Source organism: Sciurus vulgaris, assembly GCF_902686455.1.
Source record: "Sciurus vulgaris genome assembly, chromosome: 9".
NCBI lineage: Eukaryota > Metazoa > Chordata > Mammalia > Rodentia > Sciuridae > Sciurus > Sciurus vulgaris.
In genome coordinates this window covers 62,025,441-62,046,947 of record NC_136469.1, presented here as the reverse complement: position 1 = coordinate 62,046,947, position 21,507 = coordinate 62,025,441, and the positions used below count along the sequence as shown (strand labels likewise).

At 33.1% G+C, this 21,507-nt stretch overlaps 1 long non-coding RNA gene across 1 annotated transcript in view; it reads right to left on the bottom strand.

Annotated features, from left to right (window-relative positions):
• Positions 1-4,119: 4,119 nt before the first annotated feature.
• Positions 4,120-21,507, bottom strand: part of LOC306669722 — a 232,754-nt gene continuing 215,366 nt past the window's right edge. Inside the window, exons 2-3 of the long non-coding RNA XR_013766215.1 lie at positions 9,098-9,243; positions 4,120-4,462 (exon numbers count right to left, since the gene is read on the bottom strand). This is a non-coding gene — a long non-coding RNA (uncharacterized lncRNA). The remainder of the gene's footprint in view (positions 4,463-9,097; positions 9,244-21,507) is intronic.

Genomic DNA, 21,507 nt, shown 5'->3' with positions numbered 1-21,507 from the left:
TACCCAACACTGCTGGGGTAAGGCAAGTGAGAAACTAGCTACAACCCCTGTCACAGCAGCAGACCAACAGTCTTAACTGCAGAATACTATGGTCTTAATAGGCTTTAAATGCACTTTGAGGAGCTGGGTGGTCCAAGAATGACTGTTGTCCTTCAAAGAAAGAACTCACTTGGACATCTCAATCTTTGATCCCAAGATACTACAAAAGCCACTGCCAGTTGCCGTCTTGCCTTGGGAGTCAGAGGCTAGCCCCAATGCTTCCAGAAACCTTGGGCTGCTGTATGTCTCACTAGGCATAGAACAACCCACCTCAGTGTCTGCAATAGCTTCAGGACCAGTAGTTGCCACAGTCACAAGTCTGAGTTCTACCCACACTTGTGACAACCAGCCTTGGTATTGTAGCTACTGGTGCAGACTCCTGGCATTACCCATGCTTGTGCATCAGGTGAGAAGGGTTCCAGCAGCATCCTGCAGCTCCAGAGTCATGGCTACTAGTGGCCCTAAATGTTGTACCACCTGTGCTTACTTTAGTGGAAGCTAGGGAAGGTCTCCTTCTCATCCTTATCATCCCATGACCTTGGAACTACAGCTGCTTGTGCAGAAAGTCCTAGCATCACTCAAGGTGTCCTTAGAGCCCAGTGAAAGGTCCCATACATGTCCTGCCACCCCAGGACTGGATACCAATGCCACAAACCTTATTCACATCACAGCTTGCCAGTGTTACCTAGACACATTCTCATCCACATCCTTCAGATTCAGAACTGCAAATATCAATGCCACAACCTTTGACACTATCCATGCTTGACCTGAAGGACCTAGGGAAGGTCTTTTTCATATCCCATACCTTCAGGATCATGGGTATCAGTGCCAGTGCTTCAAGTCTAAACATTACCTGTACATGTCCTGGGAGACCTAGGGAAGCTCTCCTTTACAGTCCTTGGATTTCGAACCACAGCTTCTGGTTTGACTACTATATCATCACTTGGATACCACAACTCTAAGGAATCAGCTTATGGTGCTATCAACATCAACTGCACTGGCCCCACAGGACATAGGGAAGGTTATCTTCTTGATCTACAATCTCAAATCTAAAGTTGATAACCATAGACTTCAACATTGCCTGTTTTCATCCTGTGGAACCTGGAGATTCCGATGCCATTCTATAGCTCCGAAACTGTGACTGCTGATGCCACAGCCCTTGGCATCATCTTTTCTTACCCTGAGGGACCCAGCAACAGTCTTCTCCATAAAAATGCACTAATTAGACTATGAGAACTGCTACATAAGTCCCAGTGTCATCAAGTCCTTTACTCTGTTGAATCTGAGGAAATGTACCTTTGCAAGTCTATAACCCTGCAGAGTTACAACTATCTTCATGAACTGCTGCACTAGAACACTGAGGTACACATAGACACTGATGACATCTATGAAGATAAATAAATGACACACAGACTACATTTTGGGGCTCCTTTGTAACCAAAGTCGTAGTGTCATCCCAGTTGACATCCTATATCCCACCTAAATGAAAAGAAATCTTGTCCTACGAAAGTTACTCCATAACATTAGAAGAGGCAGATGTTATGACAGATGTGCAAATATCAATATAGGGGCACAAGAAATACTTAATAGAGCCCTACACTAGAGGTGAAAGGATAATAACCATCATAATATACAGACATAAATATATAGAACTAACTAGAAAGATGAATACTCTAAAGAGGAAATAAAGAAAATCAAACCTATCAAATCATAAAATAATAAACAAGAGAGATAGAAAGGAACAAAAAAATGTTAAAATCAAGGAGAAAACAACAAAATGATAGGGGGAAGTTCATACCTATAAATAATAACCATGACTGTGAATTTAATTAATTCAAAGGATATAGGCTAATAATGTATTTTTTAAAAGACCAAACTATATCCTACCTGCAAGAAACTCATTTCACTGAAAAAGACACCCAGAGACTAAAAGAAGAGGATTGGAAAAAGATATGTCTTGCAATTGAAAACTGTAAGTGAGTAAACTTCAAATTAAAAATAGAGATCAAGAAGATCATCTATATTGAGAAAGTTCAATTTGGCAAAAGATGTAACAATTACATACATGCCCCTAACATGAGACCCAAATATGGAAGACAAATAATATTAGAACTACAGGGAGATATAGACTTCACTACAATAATAGTGAGGACTTCAACACCCCACTCTCCTCAACAAATTGTCCAGACAGAAAATCAACAAAGAAACACCTGAGTTGAAACATTTTACAGAGAAAATGAACTTAATAAATACTTACAAGGCATTTCATCCAATAGCAGGAGAATACAAGAATTTTTTTTTCATCAGTTCATATAACATTCTCTAGCAAAGATCATTTATGCTATAATAAATTCTCAAGAAATTTTAAGATTGAAATCATACCATGTATCTTCTCAGATCACAATGGAACAATACTACAAATCAATGACAAAAAGAATGGACAAATGTGTGGAATTTGAATAACATAATCCTAAATAACTAAGGGGTAACAGAAGAAATTAAAAGGGAAATTAAAAAATTCTAGAAACAAAGAAAAATGACAACACAACAACACATCTGTATGATACAATAAAAGCAATACAGAGAGGGAAATTTATAGCAAAAAAGCATACATCAAAAATTCAATCTCAGATAAAGAGATCTAATAATGCACTTCAAGTATTTAGAACTGCAAGAACAAACCAAACCCAAAGTTGGTAAAAGGAAATAAAAAATAATGATTAAAAGCAGAAATAAATTGAATCTGAAAAAGCAATGTAAACTCAATGAAACCCTGAGTTTTTTTTTTCTTGAGAGGGATAAATAAAATTTAGAGCTTTAACTAGACTAACCAAGAAAAAAAGGAGATCCAAAGTAAAATCAGAGATGAGAAAGAAAACATTATAACTGATGGCACAGAAATGCAAATAATCATAAGAAAATACTATGAAAAATTACATACTAAAATCCTGGAAAACCTAGAAGAAATTAATAAATTCCTGAAGACATAAAACCTACCAAAATTAAATTAAGAAGAAACAGAAAATCTAAACAGACCAATAATGAGCAATGAAACAAAGCAGTAATTTTGTCTTCCATCTAAAAAGAAGTCCAGACCTGAAGAATTCTATAAAACATTATAGAATCTCTAATTCCAATTCTTAAACTATTCCAAAAAATTGAAAAAGAAGGAACTCTGCCAAAATATTTATGAGGTTAGTGGTACGAAATCAGACAAAGATACAACAAAAACCCCAAATATCCATATCATAGATGTCCATATATGCACAAATTTTCAATAAAAACTACAAACCAAATTCAACATTCACATAAAAAATATACACCATGATCAAAAGGGATTCTTCCTAGAGATAAAAGGATGATTCAACATACACAAATCAGTAAATGTGATACAACATATTCATGGGATGAAGGAAAGAAATCATGGTCATTTCAATATGTGTAGCAAAAGCATTTGATAAATTCAATATATTATCATAATAAAACCCCTCAACAAATTAGATATAAAAAGGACAAACCTCCAAACACTAAAGTATGTATGGAAAATCCATAACCAGTATCATACTGCATGGGGAAAACTAAATGCATTTCCCCTAAGATCAGGCATAAGACTAGGGTGTCCAATTTTACTACTATTAATTAATATAGTACTGAACATCTTTGCAAGAACAATAAGACAAGATGAAGAAAGAAAGGCCATCAAAATTGGAAAGTAAGAAATTAAATTATCCTTGTTTGTAGATGACATGATTTCATACACAGGAAAATCTAAATACTCCACAAAAAAAGCTGTTAAAACTGCTGAACAAATTCAGTAGTCACAGGATATAAAATCAACACACAAAAGTAGCATTTTTATACACTGAATATATGGGCTATTGAAGAAAATTCATTGTTGCCACATATTAATCACATTTCCTTGTTCTCTTATTTGCACATAAAATTTGCATAAAATAAAACAGTGAATATTCTTTCATAATTTTACACTCCACTTTTAAAAATAAAAAAGCATAAGAAAATAAGTTGAGTGAATGACCCAGACATGTAATAACATCATTTACTTTGTTTTAGCCTGCCTAGTATTTGGAAAGTAACTGCATTCTCATGTTAGAGAATGAGACTCTAAAAAAGAAAAGATTTTCATCATATCTTTATTCAGCACCATATTTTATATTGAAGCATCAGCAGTATGTGTTTAGAAAGAATTCAATGAATATATATAATGCTTTCATAATGGGAAAAATTTTGAGGGGAAAAAAGAATTAAATGTCTTATAAGAACAGATTTTTCTGTCTCTAGAGGTTAGAAGAGCAATTATGTCCTTTGAACAGCTGATGGAGGACATCATCAAACTGGAAGTACTTCTTTGTAAGAGAACTGTCAGCTTACCTTTATATTAATAGATATTACCTTCAGAATATATCTGTGGGGAAAGAAAAAGTGTTTTAGTAAATGGTATTTCTATTGTACTTCTCTACCAAAGCCAAAATATTCTTTCAGATTGCGCCTCAAGAATTACCTGAAATAAAAGGCACAAACATTTTACAAAATGCCCCTTTTTCCTAAGTAAATTAACTAAGCATCGACAGGTAATTCATATCATATTATAATCTGTCATTTGGTTTGTCTTAATGACTGTGCTAGGGACTTGAGCTAGTTAAAAATGAATGTTAAAGTTATACCTGCAATTATACCTGCAATTGTGTGGACATTATATCATGATGCTAGGGCACATAATAAGATGATGTGTTGACTGAGAGAGCAAAAAGAAGTAGCAACAAAAGGAGCTATTAAATCTGTCAGAATAAAACAATACACGGACAAAATATTTTAGGAATGAAGCTCTTTTATAATAAAGTTACTTATAAAAGGTACTTGTAACATATAAGAGGATCTACTATTTTTTATCTTAGGAAAAACATCAATTTTTTTCACTAAGCTTCATATATATGACAAAAATAGTTTATGTTGGTTTCTTCTGTGACTTGGAACATTGAATAAAACATGACTTGTCACCATGTAAACCTTCATAGTCCAGAGAATTTGTTCTGGTGACATTGCTCTTGCTATCTGACATGATATTCCTGCTCAGATGGTGACCCTCCCCATTTTCAATCATGCAACACTCTTTGGTTATCTAACTTTTTCCCTCTTCATTCATGCAAACTTGAGTTGAGCTGATAGCAGTCATTTGAACATTCATTTTTCTTTAGAGTTAGTGTAGTAGCTCAGCCAAGCATTAAACTGCTAATTGTGAAATAAAATTGTTTTTCATGAAAGTTAATTAAAGAAGGAAGCTCAAAAATGAAACTATATTTACAGAAATGCAGAACAATTCTGAATGCAAACCACGTAGTTTTTTTGAGATTGTCCAATTGTAATGATAGGAATGTGTATAAACAGAAAAGGTAGAATGGTGTCTCTTTGTCCATGTATAGTGGAAAAATTAATGGGGCGCTTTGCCTTCTGGAGCCTTCCTTCACAGAGAGTTTAGGATATGGTATATCTGGAACATCAAACCATTTTTGAAGGAACTGTTTTTGTATGACACCGTGTAAAAATAGTTAAATAATTAACCACATAGCCTTAATGTATTACTTTGGTTTATAGTGTGACAATAATAATTCTCAAAACTAATAAATCTGCCAATAAGTTTAATAAATAAATATATTTCCTTATAAAGGATATCTGCTTGCCCAGCATGCACGAGGCCCTGGGTTCCATTCCCAGTACCACTATAAAAGGACTTGTGCTTTCAGTGGGATGATGAGTAAATGGTTATGTGTCAGGATACATTGTTCAGAAGATATTCTCCTTCAGCTGTAAATGTTCACCAAATATATAAGATTTCAGGAATTGTTTGAGAGATAAAAGGGAAAGAGATTGAAAAATTATGGTAAAGAAGGAATTTCAGATGAGGCAGAAGGTAATGTATTGCAGAGTATGTTACTGAGAAAATTAGAGAAATGATTTCTGTATGAATCTGTTTAAGTGGATATTTCAGCATGCCTTCAGCATGCCTGGCCTAAAGGTCAGAAGCCTGGTGAGAAAGGTGAGGAGGGAACAACCCTGAGGTGAGCCTTACTTAACTCTTGAGGAATACTTTCCAAAATAGTACAATGCCAAAAGCTGAGACAAACACAAAGTGGATACGAATCTAACCTGACATTTTGGGATTCTCAGGATGATAGAGACAAAAAGAAAGAATTTGAGCAGACCAGATTATAGAGAAGGGAAAAACATGGAGGGAACCTGACATTGTATCATTTTGGGATCCTCAAGTAATTTGCCAAAAATTACTTGGTGTGAGGACAAAAAGCTAACATGCAGCATTGTAAGTGGCAGCTAAAGATATGGCCATCCTCACAGAGTACTTGGTGTTTCAGAGGGTGAAGGAAAAGAAATTGAAAGAGAGGCTTTAACGAATATCACTGACTTCTTGGTAGAATTCACAAAGATTGCCACTCTTAAAAAAATGGAAAACCCAGCTCTGAATAAACACAATCCCACTTTAGAAAAGTGGATCTGTCACATATTTAAGGTACATGAGAGGAAAAAAATGTCCCATCTGGAGGCAGTATGAGGCAAAGAATCAAATTATAATTTTTCATAAGCAATGTCCAACATCTGTTCAAATTTATTAGGCATGTCAAGAGACAGAGTAAAAAGACACGAAGATAATACAAACAATAAAAGTAGATCCAAAGGTGAGTATGAGTTGGAGTTATCTACTAGGGATTTTAAAATTATGAACAGTAAAATGCTTTATAGAATTGCTAACAAGTTTGAGAATCATACCATGTAACTGGAATTTATAAAAAGTAATCAAATGGAAAGTTACAGAATTGAAAATATAATTTAAGAATATAACAAATGTGTTTAATATCAGATTACACAGCTGAAGAAAGGATTACAAAACTATAAGAGATTGTTAGAAAATATATAGACTGAAGTACAAATAGAAAAAGTAGAGTTATAATATATAAAAGATATGAGATACATTAGACATGGTAAAAAGATTTAATACCTGTAACTGCTTTTTCAAAATAGGAGGGAGGGGTGTTAGACAAATAATATTTTAAAAGAAAATACATGAGAATTTTCCATGACTGATAAAAGAACATCAGCCCAAATGAGTCTGAATATTAACAAACATCAGGGAACACTGAGACAGGAGGCAGGAGAACCTAGAACATTAAACTGATTATTTTTTAATTCATAAAGAAAAGTTGTAAAATGGTAAGATAATAAAAATACCGTCTTTAAAGAAAAATATTTCATCAGAAAGCAGAGAAAGCAGAACATAATACACTGATACCTTCAAAATGCTGAAAGAAAATATATGCCAACCTAGAATTCTTTTTTCTTGGGGGAAGGAGGAGTACTAGGGATTGAACTCAGGGGTACTTAACCACTGAGCCACCTCCCCATCCCTATTTTGTGTTTTATTTAGAGACAGGATCTCACTGAGTTGCTTAGCACCTCACTTTTGCTGAGACTGGCTTTGAACTCACAATCCTCCTGCCTCAGCCTCCCCAGCAGTCAATCTGGAATTCTTTATCTGACAAAAATATCTTTCAAAAAAATGAAATAAAGGCATCTTTTTTCTATAGAATTTATTGATAAATTCACTACTCCTAAACTTGGATGTTCTAGAATATCATTGACTAACAGAAATAGGATTTTAGCTGTGAGAGTGATTTTTTGCTTTCTAATGGCCACACAAAGAGTAAAAAAAGAAACAAAGGCATATATAATCTTTTGCTTTTCTTGGTACCAGGAATTAAACCCAAGGGTGCTTAACCACTAAGCAATATCTCCAGGTACTCCCCTTTTTATTTTGAGAGAGGATCTTGCTAAGTTGCTTAGAGTCTTGCTAAATTGCTGAGACTGGCTTTGAACTTGCAATTTTCCTGACTCAGCCTCCTGAGCAGCTGGAATTACAGGTGTGTGCTACCATGCCTGGCTAAATGCATATAATCTTAATTCAAAATTATTTAACCCAGTATTTCTGAAATATTTTTCAACATGCAATAAATGCAAAATATCACTAATAAGATATTTTACTATATTTATATCTTTATATAAAACACCATCTTCAAAATCTGTTGACTTTTTATAAAACACCATCTTCAAAATCTGTTGACTTTTTATAAAACACCATCTTCAAAATCTGTTGACTTAGAGCATATGTCAATTTGAAATAGTCACATTTCAAGTATTCAGTGGTCTAACATGGCTAGTGACCTACCATTGTCAATATCAGTGATTCTTATCTGTTACAAGAATAAACTTAGATGGCATCTCCAGTATATGAAGCTGATCTACTATTTTGATAATTACTTTAATTATATTTAAGATATTAAATGTATTTTATTGCTTTAATGCATGATTTTGTTTAGAATCTAGTTCTGTAGTAACTAATAAAATCGCAGTAGATTCCTGAAATGCAATGACATTTCATTGTATAGATAACTAAAATGAGAAGGAATTTCTAGAATACAATATCATCAGATTGTTTAAGTCCAATCCCATCTTACCAAAAATAATCAAAGTCTAAACTCATTATTATACACTTAATGTTCAACTTCCAGTTCAGTATCTACTAATTCTTTAAATGAGAATATCTACTCTTAATCCTAATTTGCTTGATCAAATAATTTGACAAAAATGGCTAACTGTTGCAATGTGACATAATCCCAGAGTAATCAACAAAAGCATAACATAAATTTTTATTTTTGTTCAAAAAATACATTGATTAAAAGGTTGTCACCTCATTAAGGTAACTCTTCCATCTTGGTATCAAAGGCAAAAGGAAAATCAGATTTTATAAATATTAGATTACCTCTTATTTCTAGAAGTATATAAATTATCCTCTATTATAATTTGTTAGTTACTCCTCAGGGTCATAAACATAGCCAGTCTCTAGAAGAGGGAAGCAAATATACTGTGTTGAAAACAGAAAAAAATTATATGACCAAGGGATCGTGTATGACAGTTAATTTAGCATTGTAAATATATAGCAACCATATTATTCAGTGAGTACAGGCACACTCACCATTTAGAAGTTTCAATTTTGCTTCCTGTTTGTTCTTTTTTTGGATTTTTGTTCTGTTTTAGGGGAATTTTCTCTCTTAGGAAAGAATTTGGCAGAGTGACATTAAATGTTCTCTTCAGGACAGAATGTCGTAGAAATGGACTGAGCTGTGGAGATTCAAATACAACAAAAGCATATTTTAATCATACAACTCATAAACTTGGAAAACTTTATTTTTTTATAATGAATAATGAGCTCATTAATGTGAACTAACTTATCAAAACAATTCATTAATATCATACATGGATTCCTAGGGTTAAAACTTATAAATGCATTTGAAAATATAAAAAATGTTATTAATCATAAATTTAACTAAAGCGTGTTAATATTCTTAACAAAAGTCATAAATATTTTAGGAACAGGAAAATCTTTGATGAAACCTATAATTTTTTTAAATGTGCATTTCTTTACATATTAATATCAACAACTTCTATTCTTAAAATACATTTTATTTCCAACGAAGGCATATACTAATTTTCACTCAACACTGATCCTTTCAACAAGTATTTATTATATACGTATCATCTGTACAAGAATATTTTAGTACTATGGACATGCAGTACTAATATAAGAGTGTATTTTCCTTCACTATTTAACATACCAATGAGAAGAACATTGAGATAAAACAGCAACTTAAGACATTATTAAAATAATTGAGTATTTATTGCCAATATTTATTTGAGTGCCTTCTTTGTTATAAGTACCAGTCCTTAACAGCCCTATCAACACTTCTCTTTCTTATTCACACTCTCCTACCCAAGAACGTCATAAGGTAGGATACAAGAGGAAGTTGAAAACTGAGATGAATAGTTTCTACATGTTGGGAATACTGCATTCTTAGGTTTAAAATTTTCCAGTGTTGCCTGATGTCATAAGATGACAGCTACAGTCAGGCACGGTGGTCTTGCTGTAATCCCAGTCACTTGGGAGGTTGAGGCAGGAGGATCTCAAGTTCAAAGCCAGTCTCAGCAAAAGTGAGGTGTTAAGCAGCTCAGTGACCCTGTCTCTAAATAAAATATGAAATACAGCTGGGGGGCTAGGTTTGTGGTTCAGTGGTATAGTGTTTGCCTAGCACATGTAAGACACTGGGTTCATTCTCAGCACCACATAAAAATATAAATAAAGATACCATGTGCATCCACAACTAAAAATATGTTTAAAAAAAAGAAAGAAAGAGGACTGGGGATGTGGCTCAGTGGTTGTTGAGTGTCCTTGAGTTCAATCTCCAGTGCCTCCAAAAGAATATAAAAAACACAGGTTTAAAATCAGTTTCATGAAGAAGTATAATTAACGGATATCAGTACAAATTTAGACTCTTGGACACTTCCAATATCTGTGACCTTGGTAAGGTTGTCACAACTTCCTGAACCTCAATGATCTCATTTTTCAAATGGATTCAATGCTATCTACCTTATATAGGTTTTATGGGTATACTAATTGAATTAAAATATATAAAATACTCCTTGGTTGGAGAAAAAATATGGTTTAGTAGCAACAGCATGAACTTTTCTATATGTTCTTAAGTAAGGTTAAGCTCTTAATCTCTCTGCAGTTTGGTTTTTTTAATAGTTGGAAAATAAGAATGATAAAACCATACAATCTTGTAGCATTGTTGTGAGCATTAAATGAGTGAGTATGTGAGCCTGGCATGGTTGGTGCAAACCTGTGAGCCCAGCACCTCAAGGAGCCAAGGTAGGAGGATTGCAAATTCAAAGCCAGCCTCTTGCAATTTAGCCAGGCCCTAAGCAACCTAGTGAGACTCTGTCTCAAAATAAAAAATACAAAGGGCTGGTGATGTGGTTCAGTCCCTGGGTTCAATCCCTGGTACCAAAAATAAATAAATAAGTGGATAAAGCATATCAACCTAGCATACCAAAACTGTCATGCAACTATTAATATCTTGCATGGTATTCCCCTAAGAGTAAATATTTGTATTAAGTTATTTAAAAACAAATTTTATTCTTGTAGTTAGAGAGAGTGAACTGGCAAGGTAAAATTAACCCTGAGTCCAGCAATGTACAAAATACTGAAAATTCATTGAGATAGATTACTTGAGCATACCCTTAGAGTAAAATTAGAAAGAATATTATTTCCAACAGCATAAGATATTTGGAGGTATTGACATTGAGAAAAAGGAGTTGTCTTTTGTTGAAAAGGATAAATCCAGACATAAATGTCGTGAAATAAAAGGTATTGAGGGAATTTCCATCTTATGTCTTTTTGTTCTACTTTATCACTCAAATTGCCATGGAAATGACCCAAGAAATATGTATTAGGGAAAATTCTAATTTGAAAAACAGGGATAGGACATTGATCAACTGAAATTTTCAAAGAATTACTGCAAGATGTAATGAGGATGGCAATTTCCTGAAGGGAGAGTTAGAAAGCCAAGTCAGACCTCCTATCTACCATCCCCAAACCAAGCTTCTTCCAAGCAGAAATGTTGACTTCCGAAAGTTGGAAACGTGTTGTTCTTTAGAAATGAAGAAACAGAGTAATATCATTGGGAGTGAAATACCAAAGGTAATATAGTATTGAAAGTTCCCAAATTGTCCTGACTCAACACTCAGCATAATCATAGAAATAAGCACAGTCAGCTTTGTTTCTGGCAAGGCACAAGAACAATGTGAGATACTAGCATGTCTGAATCTGGTCACCAGGGAAATAGAAGTAGAATGGAAGTGTAAGGTTTCATCTACAGCAGAAGCAAGAAATTAAATTCTTCTTGTGGCTATGCACCAATCAGTTCTTCAGGCTCCTGGCTCTGAAGGGGCCTGACATTTAATATTCATCTGAGAAAGATTAGGGGACTAAGATAGTATCATATGTTTTAAAATAACATTAATGTATACTTTTTTTAAAAAATTGTGGCTAAATCCACCAAACATGTGGTAAATTCACTAGAAAGTAGTTTTCTAGGCTTAATATAAATATAGGCATTTAGTGTATGATAAAATTGATATTTCAATCAACTGGAAAGGATATAGTCAAAGGTAACAACTACTGGAATGATCACTTTTATATTTCTAAAGAATGAAATGACTATCATATCTAGACATTGTAGGCTCATGCAAATTTAAATGTTTAAATGTTTTAAAAGTGGAATATTAAAATATAACTAGAAGAAAATGCCAATGCTATGAGATTTAGAACTTATTTTAGGAAATTATTCTGATTCTGCACTGGAAGGTACCTGAAATAGTATTTATTATATTGCTTTTTTATATAAGAAAGTAAAGTCTTTCAAATTTTCTAGAAAGAACTTTTGACAATGTTTTAGAAATTATTCCTAAAATGGGAAGTTATTTTATGAAGTTAGAATATCTCATTTGAAAACAAGGCTACCATTTAATATCAAAATTTAAGTGCACTACTTCAAGACTTATGATAAAGCTAAAGCAATTGAGACACCGCGGTATTGGTGAAAAAACAACAAACAGATCAATGGAACAGAATACAGAGCCCAGAAATATACCAACCCAAATAATCAACTGACCTTTGACAAAGGAGCAGAGGCAATAATTAGAGCATCGAAGATAGTCTTAGGGGTAATATCAACAGAAAGCTAGACAGAATCAAAATTTAATGACTTAAATAACCATGATGAAGATGTATCATGACCAAAAAGCTAAACTTTAAAGATCATTACATTGAATGAAAAAAATGAAATGATATGGATGACAGCACATAATCATAAGTTCTTAACTATGCAAAAACATCTAATTAACAACTTGCTTCCTCTGAAATCATACGCAAGTGGGAGAAGTAAAAAGACTGGCATTCTTACTAGAGAGATGAAAATAGTTATTTTAAATTCAAAGCATTTTCCACCTGAAGATAGGAATGAATATGAGATGGATCTTCAGTGTATTTGATCTGCATTGAAATCATGTTCAGATTGTAGCTTTCAGAATACCAAAGTATCTGAAAGTACTTGTCTGAAGCAAAGAGTAGTCTAATGTCCACTTAGGCTTTTTATATTATGTGTTCTATGGTTTGCAAAACTGATTTAAAATTAATCTGAACTAAAGAACAATTTATATATGCCATTTCATTGAAATTATGATGAATGTGTTTGAAATATGAATTACAATTGGGGTAAAATCAATACAATTTTAAAAGCTATGTTTCTGGCTCAAACTCATAAAGAAATTATGAATTAGAATATATTCAAATTTGCTATCATTTATAGTTTTCACTGAAATTGTGAGTAACATGGTATATATTCATTATGTATAGTAAAATATGTTGCTTAAAACATTCTAGTCACAGGTTATTAAGGCATTTTTTATTCCTATGTTTGGTAGAATAAAAACTATATATATTTTCCTGTGGGGTGATGAATGCCTTTTAAAAGCACAGTAAGGAAAAAAATTAATTCAAACATTGTTCCCTGTTTGAGAAAAACAAGAGGATAATGACCTGTTACCTTTTGTACTACTGATTAGAAGTATAAATGTTAGAAGACAGAATAAAGAAATATTGAAACAAAGCTTACCAAATAGTTTTCTTGAAAGTCACTATCATAAAAAAACAAAGACTGAAGACCTGTCCTAGATTAAAGGAGATTAGAAGTACATGGTAATTGAATGTAGTGGATGATTCTGAATGTGCATTAGTAAGATCAATAATAGTACTGTAATAATTTAAATGCTTGTATTTAATAATAGCTTTTTGGTTCCATAAGAGTATATCTTCATTGTTAGGTAAAGTTTGAAGCATTTAAAGGTGAAAATTCAACATTTGAATTTTTTTCAAAATAAATGTTGAAATGAAATATAACCTCAAAATGAAGGCTCTTCTCTATGACTTGAAGTGTTAAACTGCCCTTTCACTTTTGTGGTTGCAAATCATCTTCCCCTGAAAAAAAAGTCTTCTACTCAGTCTGGTACCATGCAATGAAAAGTAAGACTCTTTAAAAATAAAAAAAAATGTCAGCTTTTAAAAAAATTCTGGGACTTTAACCAAGGGTCTCATGCATGCTAAGCACATGCTGCACCACTGAACTACACCCCACTCCCCAAAACGTCAGTCTTGATGTTACAGGACTTCAAGTTAAATTTTCACCCAACATTTTATAAAATATGTATTATTGAGCTGTTTGGGTCCTTCTAGTCAACCAGTCAATTTGCATAAATTCTGCCCAACACTCTTACAAGTACTGGAGGGAAGCATGTTCTATTTTTTTCCTGTGTTGTTAAATAATATCTTCCTCTGACATTTCATTCTTTCAAATAATTAAGAGCATAATAGTGGAATAAATATTATGCTTCACTAAATAAAGTTCTACATAGGCAGCATACAATATTGTGGCATATAGCTGATTATAAAGTAATTAGTACTAGAGTTTTGATGTGATCATAAAGAAAAAGCTACATTAATTATAGAAGAAAATTTTTGCTTTCTTCTCTTCCATCAACCCCTCCACACCATTCATCTACCTGCAGCTTTAACTCTACATTGCCTTTTTACATTCAGTAAGCCTTTTCCTGAAACCCTATTGAAGATTTTCAGATTGCCCCTCAGTTTGTAATAGCTTCCTTCTCTGCTTTACTTTTTATACTTAGTACTAACTTGCAAACTATGTATAGAACTTTTTATCTTGCTTTATTTCTCCTCTAGTGAACCAAAAGCTCTTTTTGTCTATTACTTACAACCATGCCCAATATAGACATATGACTCCTTTTTTTTTTCCTTTAAATTGAAGACTTTAGGTCCTAATTCATTTCTAGAAAATTCTCAGCTAAGATTATTTTGTGTATTACTTCTCTATTTTCTTTATTTCTTATTTTAAAACTACTATTACACATTTTTTATTTTTTGTAGCAGGGATTGTACTCTAAGGGTGCTTAACCACTGAACCATATCACTAGCACTTTTTATTTTGCATATTGTGACAGGATCTTGCTAAGTTGTTTAGGGTCCACAAAGTCTCTGAGACTGGTCCCAAACCAGATTCTCCTGCCCCAGCTTCCCAAGTCACTGGGATTACAAGCCAATACCACTCCTTCCCGCAGCTGCTAGTATATATTTAACCTTCTAAAATTAATCATGTATTTAAGTAAACATTTATTCAAATTATAACATACATCATAGGAAAAGTATGCAAATATGAAATAATGAATTTTCAAAAAGTGAACTCTGCCGTGTCAGCAGCACGCATGACAAGAACCAGAAGTTCGCCAGTCCTCCAGAAGGCTCCTGTGTGCCCTGACCCAGACACAAACCCCATATTTACTTCAGAGCCTGCCAAAATCATAAGTACCTTGCCTTCTCCCACTATTATTAGGTGATTTTTACCTGATTTTGAGCTTTCTGTAATGGAATCACACAGTTCATTTCCTTTTTTGTCTGACTTCATTCATTCAACATCATGCTTATGATATAGGTCTATGTAGTTGTGTATGACATTAATTCTTAATTTTCTTTTACATTTCCTTTTCCATTTTATAAATACACTACAGTGTACCTTACTCATTCTACTTCTGATGACCATTATATTTATAATTATTAAAATTAGTGTTGCTGTCCATCATAGTACATGCCTTTTGGCATATACATGCACACATTTATGTTGCTTATATACCTGAAGAATAACTAATGGGTTATAAACTATACATATATTTAGTTTTATAGACTCTACCAAGCACCTTCCCAAAGCATATTTGAATTTCGTTTTCCTCTATATCTTTTCCAAATTTGGTATGCTTGCGTTTTCCTTCTCTCTCTTTCTCTCTCATTCACATCACACACACACAAACACACACCACACACTCCCCACACCACACATTCTAGCCATACTAATGGGAATGTAGTAGTATCACACTTCTGTGACCAGAGTGGTTATGTCTCTTCTAAATCCACATCCTGAAATTCTAACCTTCAGTGCGATGGTATCAGGCCATGAGGCCAGTAAGAGATATTTGGTCATAGAGGTCTAGCCCTCATGAATGGGCTTAGTAGTGCCTTTAGGAGAAGAGACCAGAGAGGTAGGTAGCTCTCTTTGCCATGTGAAATTATATGAAAAGCTGGCCGTTTGCAACATGGAAGAGGGCCCTCACCAAGACTTACTCATGCCCCACTTACCATATTTTTAGGAGTTTACTTTTAGATACATGTATTGCAAATAGTTTCAACTTTTTCTTTGACTTGCATTTTCATTCTTTTCATGATATTTTTCAATCCATAAAAGTTTTTAGTTTTATGTTGTCCAGTTTTTCACTTTTTTATTATCAGCATTTTTATGACCTATTGAAAAGTATTTGACTAGCTCAAGCCATGAAAATATTATTTTCTTCTTTTCTAGAAACTTTATTTTTTATTTTTCATGCAGAATCCTATCATATATCTAGAATTGATTTTGTATGTGGCATAAGATAACACCCACTTTTTTCCATATGAAAAGCCAGTTGAATGAACATATTTATTGGTAAAATCAACTTTCCAAATATACTACATTTTCATGAAATATCTATGGGTGTATTTGTCAAATGTATACATTTCTTCCATTTTTCTCCTTGTTTAATTTTATGTCAATTCCATACTGCCTTTTCTATAGTAGTTTTACATAAGCCTTGACATTTCCTATATAAATTCTCTAGCTATGTTCTTATTCATAATTGCTTTCGCCATTGAGCTCTGTATAAATTTTAAAGTCAGAAAGTCAGTTTCCATGCACAAACCACTAAAATTTTTAATTTGGATTGCATTGACTATAAAGGTAAATTTTAAGGTCACATTCTTAAAATATTGAGATCTCCAATCTATAAACATACATAGCATATTCTTCTATTTATTTCAGTCAGTTCTAATTTTTGTCAAGAATTTTTGTGTTACCAGTTTAGAGGTCTTGTCTGCCTCACTTTAGATTGTTTCTTGTATACTTCTTATACCACTGAAATGGTATCTTAACATTTTATTTCCAATCATTTGTTGCTGATATCTTTAAATTATATTGTTTTCATTGATTTTGCTGAATTCATTTACTTATGTGACTTATCTTTACATCATTTTAGATTTTTGCATTCATAATGTGTTATCTGAAAATGATTGCAATTTAAATTCTTCTTTTCCAATATTTACCTTTGAAATTTCTATATATTTATATTTGTAATTTCTCTATTTTTTTCTTTATTGTACTGAAACTTCCAGTAATTTATGATCAAATGCTTATAAATAACATTTTGATTAATTTCCAATCATAGATGAAAAAGCTTTCAATAATTTACCACGGTGGTTTCTCAAAAAATATTCTTTATCCAATGTGTAGAAGTGCCCTTCTATCTCTTATTTTGTTAAGTTTTTTTTTTCTTTTTCCTTTTACAATGAGTGGATGCATTAGTCAACTTTCCATCATCGAGATAAAATACCCAAGGAAAGCACCTTAAAAGGAAGAAATGTTTATTTGAGCTTACTGTTTTAAAGTTTCTGTCTACCACTGCTTAATATCATTCCTTCAGAGCCCATGATGAGGCAATATGTCATGGCAGTAGTGCAAGAATGAGGAAGCCTGTTCACCTCACAGTGGACAGAAAGCAAAGAGAGAGAGGGCCAGGGACTCAACATCCTCTTCAATGGCATGTCCCCAATAACCTAACTTCCTTTCTCTAAGCTCCACCTTCTACCTCCCAATAGTGGCATATGTTGGAATCCAAACTTTCAACACCTGGTTTTTAGGGGCATTTAAATCTAAATTAGAACAGTGAGTGTGAATTTTATCTTTCTTTTTTCTGAATCTATTGAGACAGATATATAGTTTTTCACCTTTATTCAATTTATAAAAGTGGTAAATTATAATTTTTCATATCTTGTTACTTTTTTATGGAATATTCTCCATGTTTTCAAGGAGTCTTTTATACTTTCATTCTTTGTCCCTTTGAATTGTATTCTGATTCCTCACATGTACCCTAATTCATTCCTCAGTTGCACAGAGCCATTATAATTTTTTATTTAAGTAAACTTATTCATAGATGTGTATATAAGTTCCAGAAATTGTATTATCTTTTAAATAAGTACTTTAAGTATAGTTTTAGGTTTACTGAAAATAGAAAAGGTGTTACCTAGAGTTCTCATATACAACACCCTTACCTTCTCATTATTAATATCTTACAATAGTACAGTATTTTTGTTGTAATTAATTTATCAATATTGATGCAATTAGATTTCCACTCCTGAATCAAAATTCCTGAGATAATCAACTTAAAAATAGGATAGGTTTACTTTGTCTCATAGTTTCAGAGATTTTAGTCCATGACTGACAGGTCCCATTGCTTTGAACCTGTAGCAAGGCAATACACCTTGGCTGGGAAACAGAAGAAAATTAGGACTGGATTACAATATCCCCTGCTAGGGCATGACCCCAATGGCCTAACTTCCTTCCACTAGATCCTACATCCTAAGAATTCTACCACCTGGCAAGAGCATCACTGGCTAGGAACCAAATATTCAACACATGAGCATCTGGGAGAAACTTTTCAAAACCATAACAGATGCATTATTATTTACAAAGTCAATATTTTATTCAGATTTTCTCCATTTTTTTAATCTAATGTCCTTTTCTATTTCAGGATCTCATCTTGATACCATAAAACATTTCATAGTTATGTTTTTGTGTGCATTTTTTCTTTTTATTACCATAGAGTATTCCATTACATAGATGTGACACAATTTGTTTTTCCATTTACCTACTGAACAATATCTTGGTTGTTCATACATATTTTCTTCTATGGCTATTCCAGGATTTCCCCAGGGCTATTCAAACCCTTCAGAAACATATTTCAGTCTAGTCTTTGGTCATTGGACAAAAAGCTGCTGTAATATTTGCTTGAAGATTCTGTATGGATGTAAGCTTCAGATCAGTTGAGTAAATACCCGTGGCCATGATTGCCAGATTTTACCATATGATCATATTTAGCTTTGTAAGGAACTGCTAGTGGTGTGCATTCCTAACGAGAATGAATTCCTGTATTTGCTGTTCTGCATTCTCACCAGCAATCTGTATACTTGGTTCTTAGGGTCTTGGTGATTTTCATTGATATGTAGTAGAATCTTATTGCTGTGTTAATTTGCATATCCTAACAATAATGTTATGTTTTAAATGTTTATTTTCCTAGTTACTGTGCCTGATACTTGTTACCATGTACAAGTTGCAATAAACAGTGGACGAACTGAAATATTCAACAGAATATTTGAAAGAAACCTAAATACATTATTTTATAGTTATATAACAATAGTCAAAAATCATATTTATCATATTTAGATCAACTCAAATAACTGTGTTTAATACTTGCCTTAAAAATCACCTAATTTGCTGGGCACAGTGGTGCACACCTGTAATCCAAGCAGCTCAGAAGGCTGGGGCAAGAGGATGGCAAGTTCAAAGCCAGCCTCAACAACAGTGAGGCACCAAGCAACTCAGTGAGACCCTATCTCTAAATAAAATATAAAATAGGTCTGGGGATGTGGCTCAGTGGTTGAGTGCCCCTGAGTTCAATCCCTGGTATATGCCCCACCACAAACACACAAAAAATCACCTAATTTTCCTGTGCTTCCTTACCTGGTATAAAGTTTCAGAATCATTTCAGGCAATGTTCTTTATCGTAGAGAGTAGACTTCCATTGTGGAGAAGACTATGGACATTACAATGATAACTGTTCTCATCAGGCTGGTTCTTTAAAGTGATACTTCTAGTATTCTACCTAGGAGAATCTGGTATTCAGCTACTGGAGAGAAAACACATGGATATATGGGGACCCTCTAATTGTGCAGTCTCCAGGACTTTCTCATTTTAGGCTAGTCCACACTCAGCCACAAGTAATTTGTCAAAATTACCATGTAAGTACTCCTTCCACTGGCTCTAGCTCCAGTTCTCACTTGTATAACTATGGATTGGCCTCTCTCCCCATATTTCAAAGTGGCATATATCACTATAACTTCAGTTTTCACATGGGTTCAAGAAAAGCCATTAGTTTTCAGTTTGTTCAGCTTTTTCTCGTAAAGGCAACAAAGATCACTTCCTAAGCTTTCCACATATTATAAGCCAAAAGTCTATATAGGTATTTAAAAATTCTCCTCTTCATGTATGGGTGGGTGTTTTCCACACTTTTTATTCTGAGTTCTATCATATCATTTAATCATATAAATCATACAAATTTTATAGTCTCTTATCAGATTTGGTGTTTATGTATGTTTATTCTTTTCAGAGAAGTTTGCAATTTTTTTTTAACTGTTAGTTTAGTTTCAGTAATGGTTAGGGAAGAAACGTGTTCAAAATTGAAAGTAGTCTTACAGAAAAGTGGTTTTTGATTCTATAAGATTTCATGATTTTAAAATAATCATTTATATCTATATATCATTTTATTTATTTATTACCTTTTGGTAAAAAGGTAATACACATGTATGATAATGCAGGACTATCACTTCAATTCCTTTTGATAAATACCCAACTACATCCAGTCTCCAGCAGCAAGGCCATAGAGCCTATGTCTGAGTTAAAACGTTTGTGTGTTTATAGAGCCTTTCTGAGTAGTAGAGTGATAGATGTTAGGATTCATCTGTATCTGTTTAATTAATTATTATCTAGATATTCCCAAATTTTATTCTGTGCAATCCTTTGTGGTATTTTTGTAACTGTTGCTTGTTTATTTTTGTATTATATAGTAATGATTATACTGTACATATGTACAATGCAAGGATTTCCCCATGGCTATTCAAACCCTTCAGAAACATATTTCAGGATTGCATAATAGGTCACTCTGTGGTCTTGTCATGTTTTACTTCAATGTTTACTTAATGTAATTGACATTGTTTTCAGTTTTTCACTTTTAAGATAGATCAGAACATAGACCTACTGAACTGATTCACACTGCTGTCTTTTTATCTTATACTTCTTGTCACTGTGTATCTTTTCAAATATTTTTTACTGATTTGATTAAAATGCATTGTCATCTAGTTCTTCTAAATTATTTGTTTGGTTTACTAGTCATGGAAATCACTGTAAAGTTCTTTTAACTGTTAATGGAGTGATTAGAAGAGTATGTTTTCTGGAGTTATGCAGGCTAGTTTTAGAGCCAAGGTCCACCACTTAATGGCCCTAGGCTCATTTTCCTTTTCTGTTAATAGGAATGAGTTATTAGAAGAGGACTTAGCACATGGTAAGTGATCTACATCTGTTACTTTTAGGTAGAACTTGATAATAACAGTTTTCTATTTTGTTCTATTTTAAGTGTATTTGTTTATTCTTCATTCAAAAGATTTTATTTTTTAGATTGATAAGTATATTTCTCTTTGTTCAATTCTTCCATTACATTTATCATTATATTATTGATAATCTCTCAGAATTTATTTAACAAATCATACTAAATACATAAATA